General features: G+C 42.3%; 6 non-coding genes across 6 annotated transcripts; 4 read left to right on the top strand and 2 right to left on the bottom strand.

The window, feature by feature from the left end:
• Positions 1-7916: 7916 nt before the first annotated feature.
• Trnag-ucc (transfer RNA glycine (anticodon UCC)) lies at positions 7917-7988 on the top strand. Its single transcript has one exon. It is a non-coding gene; the product is annotated as a tRNA-Gly (tRNA).
• Positions 7989-9080: 1092 nt separating this feature from the next.
• Positions 9081-9152, bottom strand: Trnag-ucc (transfer RNA glycine (anticodon UCC)). The gene has a single exon. It is a non-coding gene; the product is annotated as a tRNA-Gly (tRNA).
• Positions 9153-12820: 3668 nt separating this feature from the next.
• Positions 12821-12892, top strand: Trnag-ucc (transfer RNA glycine (anticodon UCC)). Its single transcript has one exon. It is a non-coding gene; the product is annotated as a tRNA-Gly (tRNA).
• A 649-nt stretch (positions 12893-13541) lies between these two features.
• Positions 13542-13613, bottom strand: Trnag-ucc (transfer RNA glycine (anticodon UCC)). Its single transcript has one exon. It is a non-coding gene; the product is annotated as a tRNA-Gly (tRNA).
• Positions 13614-15308: 1695 nt separating this feature from the next.
• On the top strand, positions 15309-15380 carry Trnag-ucc (transfer RNA glycine (anticodon UCC)). Its single transcript has one exon. It is a non-coding gene; the product is annotated as a tRNA-Gly (tRNA).
• A 775-nt stretch (positions 15381-16155) lies between these two features.
• Positions 16156-16227, top strand: Trnag-ucc (transfer RNA glycine (anticodon UCC)). Its single transcript has one exon. It is a non-coding gene; the product is annotated as a tRNA-Gly (tRNA).
• The last annotated feature ends 2713 nt before the right edge of the window (positions 16228-18940 follow it).

Genomic DNA, 18940 nt, shown 5'->3' with positions numbered 1-18940 from the left:
AAATTTAAATGAAACTAGTATTTTTCGGATTTCGGATAAGCAACCGTGATCGCGGTTGCTACAAAGTAACCGAAACGTCGAGAGTATGTAGTTTTTTACAAAAATAAATCACGCGTAGTTTATCCGAAAAATACTAGTTTCATTTAAATGAAAGTCACGAAAATCTTAGATCTCATTATGACAAAAAAATGTTTTAAAGTAAAAAACCGACTTAAAGAAACCAAATTTGGAAGACAGAAACTAAAAAGCAAAACATATTTTTTCACCTAAACTACTACTTCCTAACCTTTTTTTTTTTTTTTTTTTTGATGACGCAGGGAAACTCTTTTTACGAGCCGTCTCACCGGCCTTGGTGGGGTCGGAGAGGATGTGTGAGACTCGACCTGGGCAGGTCCCTACTCACTAAAACCACTGCGAAAGCCATCGGCCGCTATGTTGGTGCACCCCGGATCTGTCAGCGACAGGGCACACCAGCGACTGGCCGGTCCTGGCAAAGACCGGACTTACTCCCTCGGAGAAAGGGGGCGATCCCGGCAATTAGGACCGCCCCGACGACGCCGGGCTTTCACAGGAGCCGGGTTACCAGCCCGACCCCAGCCCGGGGCGCAGGGGCGCTATTGGAGGAGGCGTTGATATCGCCCCCGGCGCGCCCCCGTCCGTCGTCTGCGGAGGGAGGGTGCATCAGCCGCAACCTCCCGTTCCCGCTCAGATGCCTCCTTCGTGGACATGACCGTCTCACAGAAGGAGGACACCGCCATCCAGGACCTGTCACTCTCGAGCATCTTCTCCGCGACACTCGAAAGCGACAAGCCCACTCCGCCGAGTGCCGCCACAAGGTCTTGGCGCTGCGCAGCCCATCTCGGGCACACCTCGAGGGTGTGCTGGGCTGAGTCCACCGCAGCGCCGCACTCATGGCAGCCTCCTTCCGGCTCTCTCCTGGCCACCCGACACAAGTAGTCACCGAAGCAGCCGTGCCCGGTGAAAACCTGCGTCAGACGGAAAGTGAGAGGCTTGCGTTTCCGCCTCATCCAACGCTCTAGGACCGGACGGAGCGCAGCCGTTGTACGTTTACCGTACGGCTGGCCCGCCAGGTCCTCCCCCCACTCCCGCATAAGGCGCGACTCCCCCTGCCGGCGAACCGCCCGGATCTCCTCTGTCGAAGGGTTCTCTCCGAGAGCCCTCCTACCCGAGACGTAAGAGAACACCTCGGCGAGAACCGACGCCACAAGATCCCAAGGCGGATCGCCGGCAAGAGACGTCGCTGCGGCCCAGGAGACCGTACGGCACCCCCTAACCACCCTCACCGCGGGCGCCCTTTGCGCCGAGCGCAGAAGGGCCTTGACCCCGCGGCTCATCGGGCGATCAGCCCAAACGGGAGCACCGTACGTGGCTATACTCCGACAGACCCCAGAGTATAGCCGCCTGCAAGCTGCGCTGGGACCTCCGAGGTTCGGGAGGAATTTCCCCAGCGCACCTGCCGTCCTCATGACCTTCGGCCCCAACTCTCTGAAATGGGGCACGAAGGTCCACCCTCCGTCAAGGGTGAGCCCCAGATATTTCATGGTAGGGCTCACCCTGACCCTCCCTCCTCCTATGAGGAGGGTGGCACCCGGCGGGGGTCCTTTCCGCCCAGTCCCGCGGAAGAGGAGGGCTTCGGTCTTGTCGATTCTGACCCGAAGCCCCAACCTCTCTATGCGGCTGACCACGAGCTCAGTTCCGACCTCGGCCAGCCGCGCCGCCTCCTTGTAGCTCCGTCCCCGGGATAAGACGAGGGTGTCATCAGCGTAGCATATGACACCCATCCCGGGGAGGAGGCGGCTCCGCAGGACCCAGTCATACCCGACGTTCCACAGGACAGGTCCCAATACCGAACCCTGTGGAACGCCGTTGTCGACTGTCCACCACTCTATGGACCCCCTCCGGTTCTCGACTGCCACCCTCCTCTGGGAGAGGTAGCTGCCTAACAGCCTCCTCAGATACAGGGGCACTCCGAAGTATACGAGTGCCGCCCGTATCGCGCTGTGTGGGAGGCTGTTGAAGGCGTTGGCGATGTCCAGCGACACCGCCAACACTACCTCTCCTCTGCGTTCCGCCTCTTCCGTCACCGCCCTCAGGCGTTTGAGGGCATCAACGGTCGACCGGTGGGCTCGGAACCCGAACTGGGACTCTGAAAGTCCCGGTCCCGAGCCTTCCTCCAGGTGCCGAACGAGACGGGTGGCTATAATCTTCTCAAAAGCCTTCCCCGCCTCGTTCAGCACAACCACCGGTCGCACCGCCGAAGCCGAGTCCGGAGGCCGGCTGCCTTTCGGAAGTAGGCATAGCCGGCCTTCTTTCCAGGCCCTCGGGAACTGCCCGGACCTCAGACAGAGGTCGAACAGCTCCCTGAGGGCTCCTCCGAGGTGCACCAGGGAGAGGGCCAGAACCCTCCCGTGCACCCCGTCCGGACCTGGTGCGCTCTTCTTACTCTGGAGGCGAGCCAGAATCGCCTCCATTTCAGACTCCGTGACGGTGGGCGGAACGCGGTCGCCCTCTTCCAGCGTCTGCCGAGCCATTCTGGGGGGAGTGAATCCCGCCGGGGCATCGGGGAAGAGTTCCCCGACGATCCCCCTCAGAACAGCCGGCTGGAGCACCTCCGTGATGGGGGCCGACTGGGCGCAGATTTTGTTCCGCGCCCGCTTGTACGGTCGGCCCCAGGGGTCTCGATCGAGCCCCTCCACCAGCTCCAGCCAGGCTGCCTCTTTGGCTCGGCAGATGGCCTGCTGCAGGATCAACTTTTTCGCCACGTAGACCCTGTACAGCCGGCCATCACGCTCCTCGTCCTGGGGGCGGCGTCGCCTGCTCCGGGTGTATGCCCTCCTGGCCCCGTTGCAGGCGACCCGGAGGTCGGAAATGTGGTCCGACCACCAGTACACCGCACCCCGCGGGGGTGGACGTCCAACGGGGGGCATCGCCGCTCTGCAGATGTTATGGAGAACGTCCCCAAAGCGACTAGCCCCCTCGTCCACCCCAACTCCTCACTACCCGGGAGACTCCAGCGGCCGACAACGGCCGCTTCCTCAGCCAGTTCCCGGTTGAGCCTTGACAGGGCCCAACGCGGGAACCGACTTCTCTCCCGGGACGACGAGGAACTCGACGCTGGACTCCGGCGACCGGCAGGAGTGGCAGACACTTCGAACCGTATGTAGCGGTGGTCCGAAAGCGTCTCCACTCCTGCCTCAACCCTCCATCCCTCCACTCTGCGTGCGATGGTCGGAGTGGCGAACGAGACGTCCACCACTGAACCTCCCAACCGTCGCACGCACGTCTGGACTGTCCCCGTGTTGAGTAGGGACAGCCCGGCAGTTAGCGCCCATTCCTCCAGCTCCCTCCCTCTGGGTGTTGTGAGGGGATTTCCCCACGCCGTGGACTTGGCGTTGAGGTCCCCCATGACAACCACCTGTAGAGGCGCTAACTGCCCTACCACCGGCCCGAGAGAGTCGAGAAATCTCTCAAAGGCCGGCAGGTCGCGGTTAGGAGAGAAATATACCCCGACTATGGCAATCTCCCCCCGAACCGCCGCCACATACCCATGGCCCCTCGCCTTGACTGCGAGGGGGGGCACGGCGCCCGGCCGCGTGACGATCGCCACGGAGCCGCCCGTGTCTCCCGCCCAATAAGGTAGGGCAGGGACATAGTACGGCTCCGCTATGACCGCCACGTCAACGGCCCACTCCACCATGGACCGCAGGAAGAGGTCCTGAGCCCCGGCGGAGTGGTTCCCGTTGGCCTGCAGGAAACTGAGATGTCCGGCCATTATTCGGACATCTCAGCTCCCGACGCCCGCCTCGAAACCCCCGCCCTTTGTGGCTGGGCCGGGAGTTTCCCACGGGTGGATGGGGGGAGGCACGAATGACCCCCCATAACATGGTCCGCCGGCTTGCTCGCGTCAGCGCACACAGCGCAGCGCGGTGACGCAGAGCACTGGGCGGACTTGTGGCCCTCCTTGCCGCAGCGGTAGCACAAACCGCTGCGGTCTTTTGGACTGGGGCAGGCGGCCGCGACGTGCCCCGTTCCCAAGCACTTGAAGCAGTGCTTGGGTCGTGCCTCCATGTGCGAGAGCCGCACCTGGCTCCACCCGACTGACAGGCTGCCCAGCTGCAGCAGCTTTTTAGCCGCCGTAGCCGGCACCTCCACCAGGGCGGAGCCTGTGCCGCGAGGCCCAGGTCGCACGCTACGAACCCTGACCTGGGCCTCGGTGCAGCCCCCCTCCTGCGCGACCGCGGCTATCAGCCGGTCCGCGGTCGTCGCGTCGTTGAGGCCCGTTACTCTTACGTCCGTGAATTTCACGGGCCTCGACACCTCCGCCTCCTCCGCCAGCACAGACTTCAGCTTAGCGGCCAAAGCGTCGGCTTTGTCCGCGCTGGCTGAGCCGGGCACCTCGATGATGCGGGCCCCTGTTGCCGATGAACGGATTTTCAGGGGCCCGATACCCAGCTCCTTCGTATTTACCTCCCTCTCGGCCCTTAAGAGGACCGACAAGTAGGTCGCCCCCTTAGCCGCTGCTTCAGGCCGTAACTTCAACATTACGGCCTGTGAGCGTGGGAGCGCCACTTTCTTGGGGCCCTCCTTAGGGCCCGCCTTCTTTTTTGGTTGTGGCGCCGGTGTTTTGGGTACCGGCACCACTTCCTTCTTTTGGGGGCCTTGCGGCGGACCACCTCCGTCCACCCCGCCGCAACGGCCCCGGCCCCGGCAGTTATCGCCTCAGCCCTTCCACCGGAGGTGGATGGACCGAAGGCGGTCCAGGCAACCTCCTTCCCCCCCTTTGATTTCTTGGCCTTCCCCTTGGAGGGCGCAGGGAGGGAAGGGAAATCATCCTCTGACACTAATATTACCGGTGCCGGTGACGCCGGTAAAGGGGCTGAGGATTTGGCCCCTCTTTGTATGGCCGCCTGGCGGATCGCCGCTCTGGCAGCCACGGCGACGGCCGAGTTATTTCCCGCCAGGGGAGGGCGGGCGACCTCTTCCCGCCTAAGCCGGGACTCCAACGCGGTCAGCCGTCCATCCACCAGGTTGCCCACCAACCTGGCGATGTTTGCTTCAAGCGCCTGAAGCTGGTCCTGGCCGACCGGCCCACCTGCCTTAACCGCCGCCGCCCTCTCCCTCATCATCTCCTCGTATTGGAGACGGTGAGCGCGTACCTCTTCTTTGAGACCCGCGTTCTCCCTCTGGAGCCGACCAATGTCGGCTCTGAGGCGGTGGGTCTCTTCAGCCTCGGTGCGCGATACGAGCGCATCCAGGGACTCCCTCAGGAAGGCAGAGGCCTTCATAATTCGGGACGAGTAGCCCCCTTTGAGGTTTCTACTCTTTCCCACCAACTCTTTGATAAGGTCGAGGCTTTTCTCGGCCTCGACCTTTATTGCCTCCGCCCCCATTGCTTGCAGGTCCAAAGGGACCTCCCTCCCCTTCCCCTTCGCCTTCCCACCCCCGTCACTCTCCTTTCGGAGCCTCTTTTCGAGGCAGGAGTCGAAGGCAGCCTCCGACTCCTCCTCCTTCCTTTCCCTTAAAAATTTGCGGGCTCTCGCCAGCGTACGGCCGCGGCCCCGCCTTCCCGACACTACCGGACCCCGAAACATCCCACCCCCGGTCTCGGTGTCGGAACCAGATACGTCCGAGAACAGCCGTTTGGCTCCTAACACCGATTCCGGGCGCGATGACATTGAGTCATCCGCACACACACTCTCCTTCAACTCCTTACCCGGTATTTCCCCCCGGGAACCCCCCCCACCATCATACTCTCTCTCACTCATCATCTAACACTTAACCACACTCAAAACAACTTCTAACAAACACGAAAGCAAACGAAAAGCAGAAACCCACTACTTCCTAACCTAAGCTATCTAATAACAAATTTTAAATATCTGCAAAGAAATCGAATAATCAACTAAGGTATAAAAACGAACATTATTTTTATTTACTTCCAATAATTAGTGCCTTAGGTTTACAGCTGTATGGGTACATATTTCTTGGTAAATAGAATAATTGCAAGTTAATATGTATCACTGTCGGTGACTGAACGCACTCACGTAGTTATTTGTTTTGTAGCTGAGTGCAGTCCCTATCTCTATACTGCTTCATACGACCGTAAAACATAATCCTGTGGATGAAGATCGAGTCTAGAGATGATCATTGTTCAGCTCTGATGAAGTCTGGATCAATATATGAGAATGACAGATCCCAAATTCAAAAGTACCGAATTTTTAGGTCCTTTTTAATTGTACAGTATTGTTGGCAACACAATAAGTGATACTGAATATTGATTTGATGGATGAAAGTTAAGGCTTAAAATAAAAAAAAATACGATAACTTAATTGAAGTAAAAGTTATGGAGAAGGCTGATGGCTAAAAGCTATAGTTTCGACCAGCTAAATAAGAACAACCAACAGCAAAGTATACTCGTATACCAAATATAAAGGTCGTTAAACATGAAATAAGAGTGATATTGGAAGGTCAACGAATGACGGAAACCATTGGAGAACAGAACTTGACCATCAACTAAATAATATGGTGTGAGTATCCTGGAACTGATGGAATTATAGCTGAAGTATGGAATACGATCGCATTGGATGGATGATAATGGCAATAAACTGTTGCTTGATGAGAGAGTACCCAAAGAAGACAGCACCAGTTATCTGATGCATATTTTTTAAATATAATGGCGATGTACAGAACGGCAAAAAATGTTGGTGTATAAATTTAATCTGTCCCAAGATGAAAGTATAGGATCAAATTATAGAGCCTGAATAAAGAATGTGAGATTTTACAACAATAGCTCAGCTTTATGCCAGATCGAATTTCATTACGTTTTTTAAGACTTTGCCAACTGTGTAATAATACAAAACTTGTACATGTTGGTCGCTGAGTTAGAAGCTTATAAGCCACGTATCTTGTGATGTCTTATAGTGGGATTTAAAAAAAAAAGATAAGTTTCTGCAGATGATTAAGATTACGTACCGCAAATGGAGTACCTAAGTCTGTAATTATTAGCGCCAGTTTGGAAATGACGGCTATCAGGAAGGATAAGCTTTTAATTTCTTCGTCCTCGTTATAATAGATGCCGTGACAGTGAATATTGCCATATTGGTTCAGGGCTCTGATAGTGAAATCCTTCTCGTTACAGGAAGTGGTTATGAATGTTAAACAGACTTGAGAAGTTGAGAAAGAACACCTTTAAATAAGTCACCAAAAACCAATATTATAATTTTGATTGTAACTCGTGTCCGACAGCTATATCAAGTTATGGGGTCGGTCTTTTAATGTTGAAACCTGAAAAATAGAGACATATCAGCTATTATACGCCAATATGGAGCTGAATGTTAGGCTACCAAGAAAAAGTACGGATGCAAAAGAAATGAGAATGGCAAAAGACGAGAATGAACAGGACAAGGAATCAGTATGTCTGGGGCAGTCTGAAAGAGGCAAGCTGATGGTAAACAGATAAGAAACGTTTGTTATGGTACGGGCGTGTTGTGAATAAGCAATGTGTTAATGTGTCTCAGAAAGCTACGATTATGAATGTTGGAAGAAGAAAAGATAGAGAAAGGCCAAAGAAAATATATTTGCAGAAACAGTTGTGTGTGATAAGGTGACGACTGACAGAGATGTATAGAAGGTAAAGACATATTGCTATGACACTCGTGACAGTTGGAACAGTTGCGTGAAAAAAAAAACATTCAAAGCAGTCCAGCCATTTAGTAGGAGTTCTGTGACATCCACACGTACAATAGAATTATATACATGAAAATAATCAGCTACCTTCTGAGATGAAGAAAGTCGCTTTAAACATGTTTAAACAGGTGTGTTTGATGGACCTTGTTAAGGCTATATTGTTTATAATCTATTTGATTTTAATTTTAAAAATTCAGAAAACCAAAGCAAGAGCGTTGGTGGTGTAATGGTCAGCATAGTTGCCTTCCAAGCAGTTGATCCGGGTTCGATTCCCGGCCGACGCATATGTTTTTATAAATTTCGTTGCATGTTTTTGTATAAACAAAAGTACTCATATTCTGCGAATCAGAATTATTTTAATATGTTACCTCTACAATTTCCGAACGGAAACGATATGTTTTTATCAATAGTATCCATCAAAAAGGTTTGTAAGTAAATTGGTAATCAAAAAAGCAATAACCGCTTATTTACAAGCTGCGACAAAATCAAATTACTTTCTGATGCGAAATTTCCGTTTGTGCAAACATAGAAAGATGTATTTTTGTTTTCTATAAGTTAGTTAGTTTAATATTTATTTATTATAGTTTATCCAATGAAGACACAATTATGTTATGTACACACAATAGAAGTTTATTCTCGAAAGGTCAAGAGTCCAAAAGTCTTATTTTATTGTTATATTATTTATTTTAAAGAAAGAAATAATGAAACGTGTTTTTTATCTCGGGTCTATTGTAGTTGATTAGTGATTCAGAAATCTCATATGTAATATTATTATTTATCATTTATCTTAAAAGCTATAAATTTTATCAAGATTGTTAAGGGGCAATTTTTTTTAACGAAAACAGACAAGAGAAAGCGATGCTTACAAGTAAGCGTCGCTTACTTGTAAGCGCGAAGTTAACAATAAAAAAATCTCTATTGACAATACATATTATTAATTTTTGTATAGAGACTTAAAAAATATTTCTTATATAATTTTAAGTAAAAGTATATATATTTCATGGGCCGATTCGCAGGGAAAAAGGTATGTATACTCATAATCATTAAAATAAAACTTATTATTAATCGTTCGGATTTACTACGTGTTATAATTATTTATACCAACATACTGCCGAAGTGTCGGTCACTTTGCAGCAACCGTGCTCACGAGTAGTAAATCCGAGAAATATTAATATGCCAATGAATACTCGCGAAAGTCTTATCTCGTCATAATCATTAATTTCCCTCAAAATTTGATTATTATCATAATAAAAATGAAAGCACTTTAGTACATTATAAACGAACAAAAATATGTAGACTAGGAAACATGTTTGGAACATGGAATGTTTCATATATAAGATTTATCTATCAGTAACTAAAAAAATAATCAAAAAGTGTGCGTTGGCCGGGAATCGAACCCGGATCAACTGCTTGGAAGGCAACTATGCTGACCATTACACCACCAACGCTGTTGAAGGAATTTTCCTAAGTTTTCCTCACTAAAACATTGTATCTTATGCTCATTAAGGTTCTATTGTATTCACAACAATTGAAACAAATTATGGAGCCGTGTAAAAAATATTTTTAAAAAGTATTTTATTATTTTTCTGACTGTCCGGTGTATGTATGTATGTAAGACATGATGTCGATTATCGCTGCACCCTTTTTTTCGAAGACGGGGACCTGTCGGTCGGTTGGGTGCAGATGTATGACGACAAACACATTAGTACTTAGGTTTGTCCATACAGATTCCATAGTGGTGTAGGGACACAGTGCGGTTGTTTTAGTACCTCAAATTGAAGACCCTCCAAGTAATTAACCAGAATCCGTCCGCGGAGATTAAATTCATTCTTTCATCAACAAGAACTCCAGAGATTATCACCATATGAGCCCCTTTTTGGGCTCACTACAGACTTCACGCTCGGAAGGATATAATACATCAGTGGAAGCACCACACGCTTGTCCGATCAGTATTTTTATAAATTCATACATTTCATAAAAGATTCAACTGAAAACTTGTAGACAACTGAAAAGAAAAGTGAAGCTAGTACAGTAAGGAACGATCTACAAATAAAACTAATATTTTTCGGATTTACTACGCGAATTTTATTATTTTAAAATACTATATAATTCTGACGTTTTGTTACGTTCATTTCAGCAACCGTGTTCACGAGATGCGAAAGTCTATTTGTCTTAAGACATGTACATACCGAGGTTAATCCGCGAGGTTATTGAAATTAAAAAACATCGAAATTTCAATAGAGAAGATGGCTGGAATCAATCCCACACATGGGACCCCAACCTTAACAATATAAAATCCCATGTCCCTGACCAAACCGCAGGACCTTATGATACCGTAAGCGCATTCTGCCAGCATCCAGAGCGGTACGCCAAAAAAATTAAGAAATCGATGGCGGTAGATGATAAATAACAAGACCAACCGACAGACATTAATATCTCGTCTGCCCGTGATCCCCTTCTTGCAGATGTGCATTTTATTCACTTGTTTAGTTTCCCAACGAAAATTTTGTTCACTTGTATTTACCATCAATGCTAGAAGCTGGTGGTAATTTGGCACTCAATACTAAAGAGAAAACCGATCTCTTGGGCACCACGTTTTTCTCGACCTCAAGCTTTCACGTTGGTAGCACTACACCTTCAACCAACCTTATTATATGTTATGATACTTATTTAGAAAGCATCTATCAAAGCTAGGTGTTTGGCAAGAGCTGCTTTGTCCCAATTTTAATAATATCCTGATGGCATACCAGAGGTATTACTCAAAATGTGAAATAATCAAAGTAGTGTCCATCAAATTTCAGGTCTACCGCCATAGACTGCTAATGCCAACTTCCTTTTGATAAACAATTTAAATTAAACATATTTTCTTACAAAAAAAACATAGTATTTGCCTACACACTTAGCAATGACATGATTTTTTTTTATTCTAAAGAGGGTAACCGTGCAGACGGCATACCTGATGGATGTAGTACCGCCGCCCATGGACATCCGCAACATAGATTTACGGAAGTGTTGCCACCCTAAATTAGGGATGTGGGGGAGGAGAAAGTGGAGAAGGGAGGGAAAAGTGAAGTGGTAGTAAAGAGGGGGAAGGGGGAAAGGGGGGAAGAGGGGAAGGGGTGAAAAGGGAAAGGGCAACCGGCTCTCTCACTCATCGGACGAAACGCAGCCATTAAAGACTACTTCACGCCGATCTTCTGTGAGAAGGTGGTACGTCCCCGGTCGAGCCAGCCCATGTTCGACCTGCAGTAACTTTACCCCAGCTATACTCAAGCACCTACAAATATATATTTTTAATACTTTAATTAATTAATAATTAAGTCATTTTGTAACTTTTCACTGGTGAATATTTACAACAATGATGTCATAGTTTAATAGCTTCATAGGTCAGGTAATTAGAAAATTCAAATAATTTTTATAGTAAAGGTAAAAAGATGATCATGTAAAGAATAACAAGGGGATATAAGGTTGATTAAAAATATATTAAATGGAAATTATTATTTACATCATTAGGAAAGAAATTTTCGATACCAAAAGGAAATATTTTGAAAATAAGTAGAGCTCTTCTGGCCTGTAATAGAGCTTTCAAGAGCTATTTCGTGATACAATCGGTCCTAACTCGCTTACTAGAGTACATCAATTTTAATCTAGTCGACAAGTTGAAAATGGAACAAAATAGAAGTACTGCTGTTAAAATTATGTGCAATAGCCCATTGGGTTCGTAATGACCCCTGGAAATGTGTCAGAAGCGTGTATTAGCACGCAAAAAATTGCAAAGTTGTAAACCATTAAAGATAAAAAAAAATGTATTACGTGTTTTACCAATATTTCATAAACTATTTATATTTAAGAAATTTCATACAAATATTTTTCATCCGAATTCCTCATTTAACTTGGAAGACCCTCATAAAAGTTCTTATATACGAAATTATTAAACAAAAAATAACAATGTTGCTCCAAAGATCAGCCAGATGAACTTCTGTGTGTAGAAGTACAAAAATACTATACAGCAGTAGATATCAATATCAATACATGTTTCGAGAGGTGGCTCAATAGGAGCCACGGCGCCCTCAGCTTCCGGCTGACGCAGGTACTCACCGGACACGGCCTGTGGACGACAGATTCGGGGTATCGTGTCGTCCGAACAGTTGCAGGCTTCGAGGCGGCGGCGTGTGTCCCTCATAGTTGAGTCCTGTGGCCGGGTGACGGCCGCAGAGCGGCTGACGGGGCCCACCTGACCATCTGGTGGGTCAATACTTGTCGGGGGGGTGGCGACGAATGCTTTGGCGATACCCGCCCCTTTGACATACGGGTACATGAGGAACACGGGTTGGTTTTTAGTCAGTAAGAGTCTGACAGTCCCCTTCGCCCTTCCCCGAGGGCGACGGGGCTCCATGAGGATTTTCCAATCCGAAACCAAAAAAAAAAAAAATAAATAAATATCAATACATGTTATAAAACAAAGTCCCTCGCCGCGTCTGTCTGTCTCTCTGTTCGCGATAAACGGAAAAACTACTATCGGTGCAGTAGTAGATAAATGTTTTAGTATATAATTTGTTACGGTTTTGTTTTTACTTGTGTGTACATTAACGATATTTGTTGAAGATGTCGGGAAAACATGAGCCCTCTGAGAGCTTTCAACAAAAACGCTGCCTAAAGTCTTTGATATATAACAAAATAATATATCGTGGAATTGTGTATCTTATATAAGTCTACAGAAAAGTCCGCGGTGGCTTATGTCTATACCTTAAGGATAACATACTATATCCATTTTACAAATTTTTAAAAATTGGCATTCCTAAAGCGTTTATTGGAAATCTATTTAGATTAATATGGTATTAGGTCTTATCAAAATAAATTGCTTCGTTTTCAAGCCTACATCATTATCTGTAAAATACTATTTAAATCGGGCGTACCATTTGAGTTATCATAATATAAGTTTAATAATTGTCAAAATTAAATAGGCTATATTTTTTGTAAAGAGCCCGTGGGAAGCCGGTGCTGGTACCTAGTATATATATAAAATATATAAAGAGTTGCGTTTGATAAGTATCATTAAAGCCTTATTGTTCCCAATTGAATTTCAACATGAAAATTTTGGAAAATTCTACCATGAGCGTTGGTGGTGTAATGGTCAGCATAGTTGCCTTCCAAGCAGTTGATCCGGGTTCGATTCCCGGCCAACGCATAACATTTTATTGTGTTGTTTGTTATTTTTATTTAGGTTTGCATCCCGATTTGAACGCTTCCCCTGACGAAGTCCTTTGTGAGCGGCTGGTTCCTGGTTTACCCTGTTAAATGTAAAAATATTTGGCAGGGATTCACTTTACACTTCGGTGAGGTCGTAATATAGTTAATATATCGAATATTAATAAAGGTTATTTGGTCAAAAAGATTTTAATGTAGAGCCGTTCTATAAGAGATAAAGTCATACAGGGGATTGTAATTCACTCATAAATTAATTTATTATTTTAATCTGACCTGAGCTTATATAGTGTATATATTTATATTTATGCGTCTACGTTTATAACTAAAAAAAACCGTCAATATAGGATAGTTATTAAGATAGTTACAATGAGCTCCAATACATATGGAACTCTTAAAGTTTGATTAACCTCCCGACAACTATCCAATAAAAACTTGCTATAATTAAAAGAATTAGTTTTAACGAATAATATTAATGTAAATCTTCCCTCATGGCTAACTGTAGATAAGATTTTGTAAACTTATACTCAATATTTCTATTTTCCATAAAAAAATAACTCTTAATTAAATTGTCAAGGACCCGCGTAAGATACACATTTATTTTTTATGTTATACAGAGATTCCAAAAAGCGTGCGTTGGCCGGGAATCGAACCCGGATCAACTGCTTGGAAGGCAACTATGCTGACCATTACACCACCAACGCTGTTGAAGGAATTTTCCTAAGTTTTCCTCACTCAAACATTGTTTATTATGCTCATTAAGGTTCTATTGTATTCACAATAATTTAATCAAATTGAAAATGTATACAAACTTTTATAGCAAATACAGTGACTCTTCTATAACAATTAAAACGATTATTTATTTTGTCTATACGAATAAGTTGATTGTAGCGACGGCTTCTGATAATAGCAGTTTTTAATTAATGTATTATTATTTTTAATCCATTTCTTCTTTAAAAATCTTTTGTTTTATTATTAACTTAAACTAATTTATACGGCCAACTAAGTTTAAAAAAAAATCTATCAGCATGTTAAACCATTTGGTCCTAAAAAATCTACTGGAACCTAAGTAAACAAAGGCCTTGAAGTAGGCTTTGAGGCTCATATGTCTTTTTTTAATGACGACTGGATACTACTTGACTGTATCTCCACATATATGTAGGTAGAAGGAACGATAGACTACTCACTTTAAACTCGAAGCAACTTAAATTATAATTATAATTGTGAGGAAACAAAGACGCAGCGAAGGAAACACAAAACAAGCGTCCCGCCCAGACTGGATGTGAGCAACGTCTATAACGAAAGGATGAAAATGAGGACTCGTCGTCCCACTATGAAAAGCGGATGGAGAAATTAAGTCGTGCAATTCTTTAGCATACTGAAGAGTAAAAAAGTGTATTCTATAAAATACCGATAGGCTAATTATTTTACGTCTGTGCTTATTGATGACTAGATTAGATTGGAATAAGTCGTCGTCTAAATAAAGTTTTTACAGGACACTCCATGGAGGGCAAAGCTTTAAGAAGATATCTGAAACCATTTAGCCCAACGTGAATTCATTACCCCATACACGACAGGACTTGTGCTTTGTTAAACATAATAAAAGAACTGTCCCAGAGAAAAATATCTACTGCCATACCTCGGCAAGGACACCAAGTATCTGTCCAGAAGTCTGAGCCTTGCCATCAATTAATCCTTCAAAATTAAGCTCAGGGAACAGCTCACTAACCAATAACAAAAGTGGTCCTATTCTAAGGATAAATTCTGAAAAGTTGGAGTCGGGATGAAGAGAAATTCATATGGGTGGTGTTTTACTTCTGACTTGACATGATTTGGTTTTGGTGACTTTAAATGTCTCATAACTCACAACGTGAATACAACTCCAATCGGACACTCGTTGAAGTAAGAAATAAATTTCCTCTACCATGGTCTCTCTTTCTTACTCTATATTATAACCTCTGGCCCCTGAGCTGAACTGGTACAATTCAACAACTGAGTTGTCATCTGTATAAACCAAAATTCCCGGTAATAGACAATAGTATGTCATTAATATATAAAAAAAATATGATCTAATTGATCTTAAGGAAAGCGAGCTATTTAATATTTCCTTTGCGTTAAAGATATTAAACTTAAAGTATGTGATAAGTAAATGGTTTGCAAAATTGATTTAAGTTTCTGTATGAAAAAAAAAATACTACTCACAATTGACGATTGCATAAAAATATAATAATCATTAGGGAAGGTTTTTTTAATTTAAAAACTATAGAATAAATTACGTGATATATCCAGAACGAAAAATAATGATAAATATAAATGATTCTGAAAAAAGGTTTAAAATCATGCTTTATGTATTAGTTTTCCAACAGTCGATAAAGGTCGTCGTGTCACTGTTACCAAGGGCGTTGGTGGTGTAATGGTCAGCATAGTTGCCTTCCAAGCAGTTGATCCGGGTTCGATTCCCGGCCAACGCACGTTTTTTGGTCTATTATGCCTTAAAATCTTATTCTAGAATTTAAAAACTTTAAATCTAATTAGAATTGAAATGTTTTTTTTTTTAAATTCATTAGTTTTCCCTCATTACTCAGTTTGATAAATGTATTTGTCCCTCTACCTAAAAAACTTTCTTATTTTAACACATAGTTAAACATACTAAGACTTTCAACTAATTTTTTTGTAATTTATAGATTTGTGAATCAAACGTTTAATTTATGAGGGTAATACATTAAGTGGAGAAAATAATGATATTCAGGAAGAGCAGTTTCATAGCAATTAGCAGAAGTCACTGCTCAGTAACTTCTACCCCACGACTAAACCTAATCCCTTGGTGACCTAGAAAGATACTTTAATTATCAAATCATATCCTTTTTTCATTTGTCATGAATTCTACCGGGATTAAGCTATCACATGAAGTCAGATTTTCGGCTGTAAATCTATTGTCCTCTCTTCCCTCTTGTTCAAGAAATTAGTTAGGGGTGCATTAAAATCCTACGATTAGTAAATGCGCTCAAGATAGTCTCGGCAGTAAAGAATTAATTAAACAGTGTGCCTTGTAATAAATTAGACAAGGTTTTATATAAGTATGAACAACAAAGGTAACTAACAGCTGGTAAAGAGGCTTAATGTTATTATTTTCTAACTCGTCCGGTGTTCGATAAAGATGTTGTTTATAAGTCTTTTTGAGATGATATACTTTAGAATGGATTTGCATTAAATTATTTAAGAAAAATTGGAAAATGCTTTCACGTAGCGTTGGTGGTGTAATGGTCAGCATAGTTGCCTTCCAAGCAGTTGATCCGGGTTCGATTCCCGGCCAACGCACACTTTTTTACTGATATAAATTATTCATAACTATAAATTTCGTCATAAACACTGGCTTATTAACTAACAACATATTTCATTTCAATAGATTCTAACAAGTTATCGATAAGTGTCACTTAAAATCTCAAGCATTTCTAAAAAATTTAAAATTATAAGCCTTAGAATATAATTGTTTTTTTTTTTTTAGTTTTTTCATATTCTCTTATATTTATTTGTGTAGTTCATATATTATATTATATAATATGCTTCTGCACATTTCGACTTCTTTTCGCACAATAAATTAATCTCTAACGACACGACATTGGTGCTTCTGAACGTCTGTGTCACTGAATATGAATTTAAATAACATTTTTGACTGCGCCTATGGAAATCATTTTATTACTATTTGAATTTTTCAAGCACTATGATATTTCAAAGAGTTTTTTTTTTTTGGAAACGCTCTGGACGTTTGTATAATTCCCAACGACATTTATTATATATAAATCTATTATTATTTTTTCTTAAAGAAGTAAATTCAAAAAGTTTTTTTCCGGCAGTAGACTTGAGATCCTGAACTCAAATAGGAATTCATATAATTAAGGAAATATTATAGTTATACTTATAGTTTATATATATTTATTTTTAGGAAAAAAATAAAAGTATTTTTCTAGTAATTTAATTTTTAAGATGTGACAAAATGTATCTCTCTGCAATAATAGTTGCTTTTAATACGTGACAACATTGTCAAACTTTAAACTACAAGACCGTAAACTCACAGTATACGGTAAAGTCGTGAGAGTGAATTAAAATCTGCTATGATTGCAGTTAACTTTAAAACTTACAGTAACGTGGTTCGGTTGCGTACCGACGATACAAACGTCTAATGTACAACAAACTTTTTGGATAGCTTGTTAACTTTGTTGTGGGATGATTGCGGCCTGTTGGGTATCGTTTTTTTAAGGATCAACTTCTTTCCATTTTAATGAATTTTTTTATAATTTAATCATAATAATTGAATACATTTCTGCCGACTAATAGATTTTTTTATTCTAAGCAAGCTCTCAATCTTCATAAACATCGCTGGCGACTGTCTCAAACTGTGTGTGAATTGTGTTTGATTAATGACATTAATTTATCCCTTATAAGTATTTTTAGAATACATGTGAGTAATATTAATGCATATATAACTTTTTGCCAAATAAAATGTCTTTTTTTCATATATAGTAAAGAATTTAAATAATATATCTAAGATGTGAACTACGGTGACACCAAAACAATGCCTTGCTCCGAAATAATGCTTTAAGGAAACCTTACATTCATTATAATGAAAATGAGAATTTAAAGATTTTCCTGTATATTTTCATATTACAATGTTAAATCCGGATTCAACCTGAGGTCGTATTATTGATACTCAGTAACGGCTGGGTAATAGTAACTTCCGGTTGGTCTTTCTGTCTTTACATACCACAGAGTAGGATGATACAGAGCTTTATACGTGACAGTGATTATTAATTTGTAATGTATTTAGAAAAATGTAGATTTTGAATAATATACGTTTAGGACTTGTAAGCAATGCTTTACTTTCCTATAAAATAATAGAACAAAAATTGCAAAAAAAATATTTTATTTTTAAGTTTTAGTTTCAATGTTAGTTTGATGCTTTTTCAAATACGTATTGTGTTTTCATTTTACGTTTGATTATTTAAGAGAGATTCATCAAATCTATAAACTGCCTCACACTTTATTTTTGTATAAACTATGAAAATTCATTATTTTTCTAAGTGTTTTCGTGCGATACGGCTGATAGCTCTGACGCCATTTTCTCTTCGATAAATTCCTATTATTGTTACGTTTCAAAAACCTATGTTTTATATAGAGACAACGTTATGGAGAAACTTTAGATCATTAAATGGGGACATTAAAAAAATTATAGAACTGTCATGCCGATAAAAGCCTTCGTCCTATAGATTAAAAAAGATAACTTTGAAAAGACAATCACTTTCACATTATAAAGATCATCACAGTTTGAAAACATTAAATAAACTAAACTAGGAAAAAACGACTAAAACTAAAAGTGACTAAACTTGAGGTTATCGATCGAAATACTATTGAAAAGACAAACAAAACAAATAATATACAGATATAGAATAAAAGAATAACAATTAACTAATTGTTACATAATTCAAAAAAACAGCTTTTTAAATTTTAATATAAATATATAGGAAGTAATGTTTTTTCTTAATCCTACCCTCCAGTAACTTCGTTGACTTCTGCGTATTTGATAAAAGATCATTCGGAGTTACTTAAGTTTGAATACTTGACCTGCTGCTTGTATGAACCAGAGTATTGTTGTGCTGCATTATTTTAGGTGAAATTAAGTGAAATTCTTTTGATTACAAATGAAGTGATTCTAAACTAGACAGTATGCGATTCAAGTAGATCCGATTAATATTTTCTTAAAATAAAAATTAAATTATCCGTTTATAAATCTGTTTGAATTATTCAAACCACAATCTTTGTAAATAATTTTAGATAATTATCAATATATATATATCTATGCAGCGTTGGTGGTGTAATGGTCACCTTAGTTGCCTTCCAATCAGTTGATCCGGGTTCGATTCCCGGCCAACGCTCCATTTTATCACTTATTCTATAATTATTCATAATAAATAAGATATTAGAACAACATAAAAATTATTAAAATATGCATTTAGGTTAGTTGTAGCAGCTCTGA

This window comes from Danaus plexippus (genome assembly GCF_018135715.1).
Source record: "Danaus plexippus chromosome 22 unlocalized genomic scaffold, MEX_DaPlex mxdp_33, whole genome shotgun sequence".
NCBI lineage: Eukaryota > Metazoa > Arthropoda > Insecta > Lepidoptera > Nymphalidae > Danaus > Danaus plexippus.
The sequence above is the reverse complement of the archived record's forward strand: the minus strand, read 5'-3'. Positions and strand labels throughout refer to the sequence as shown.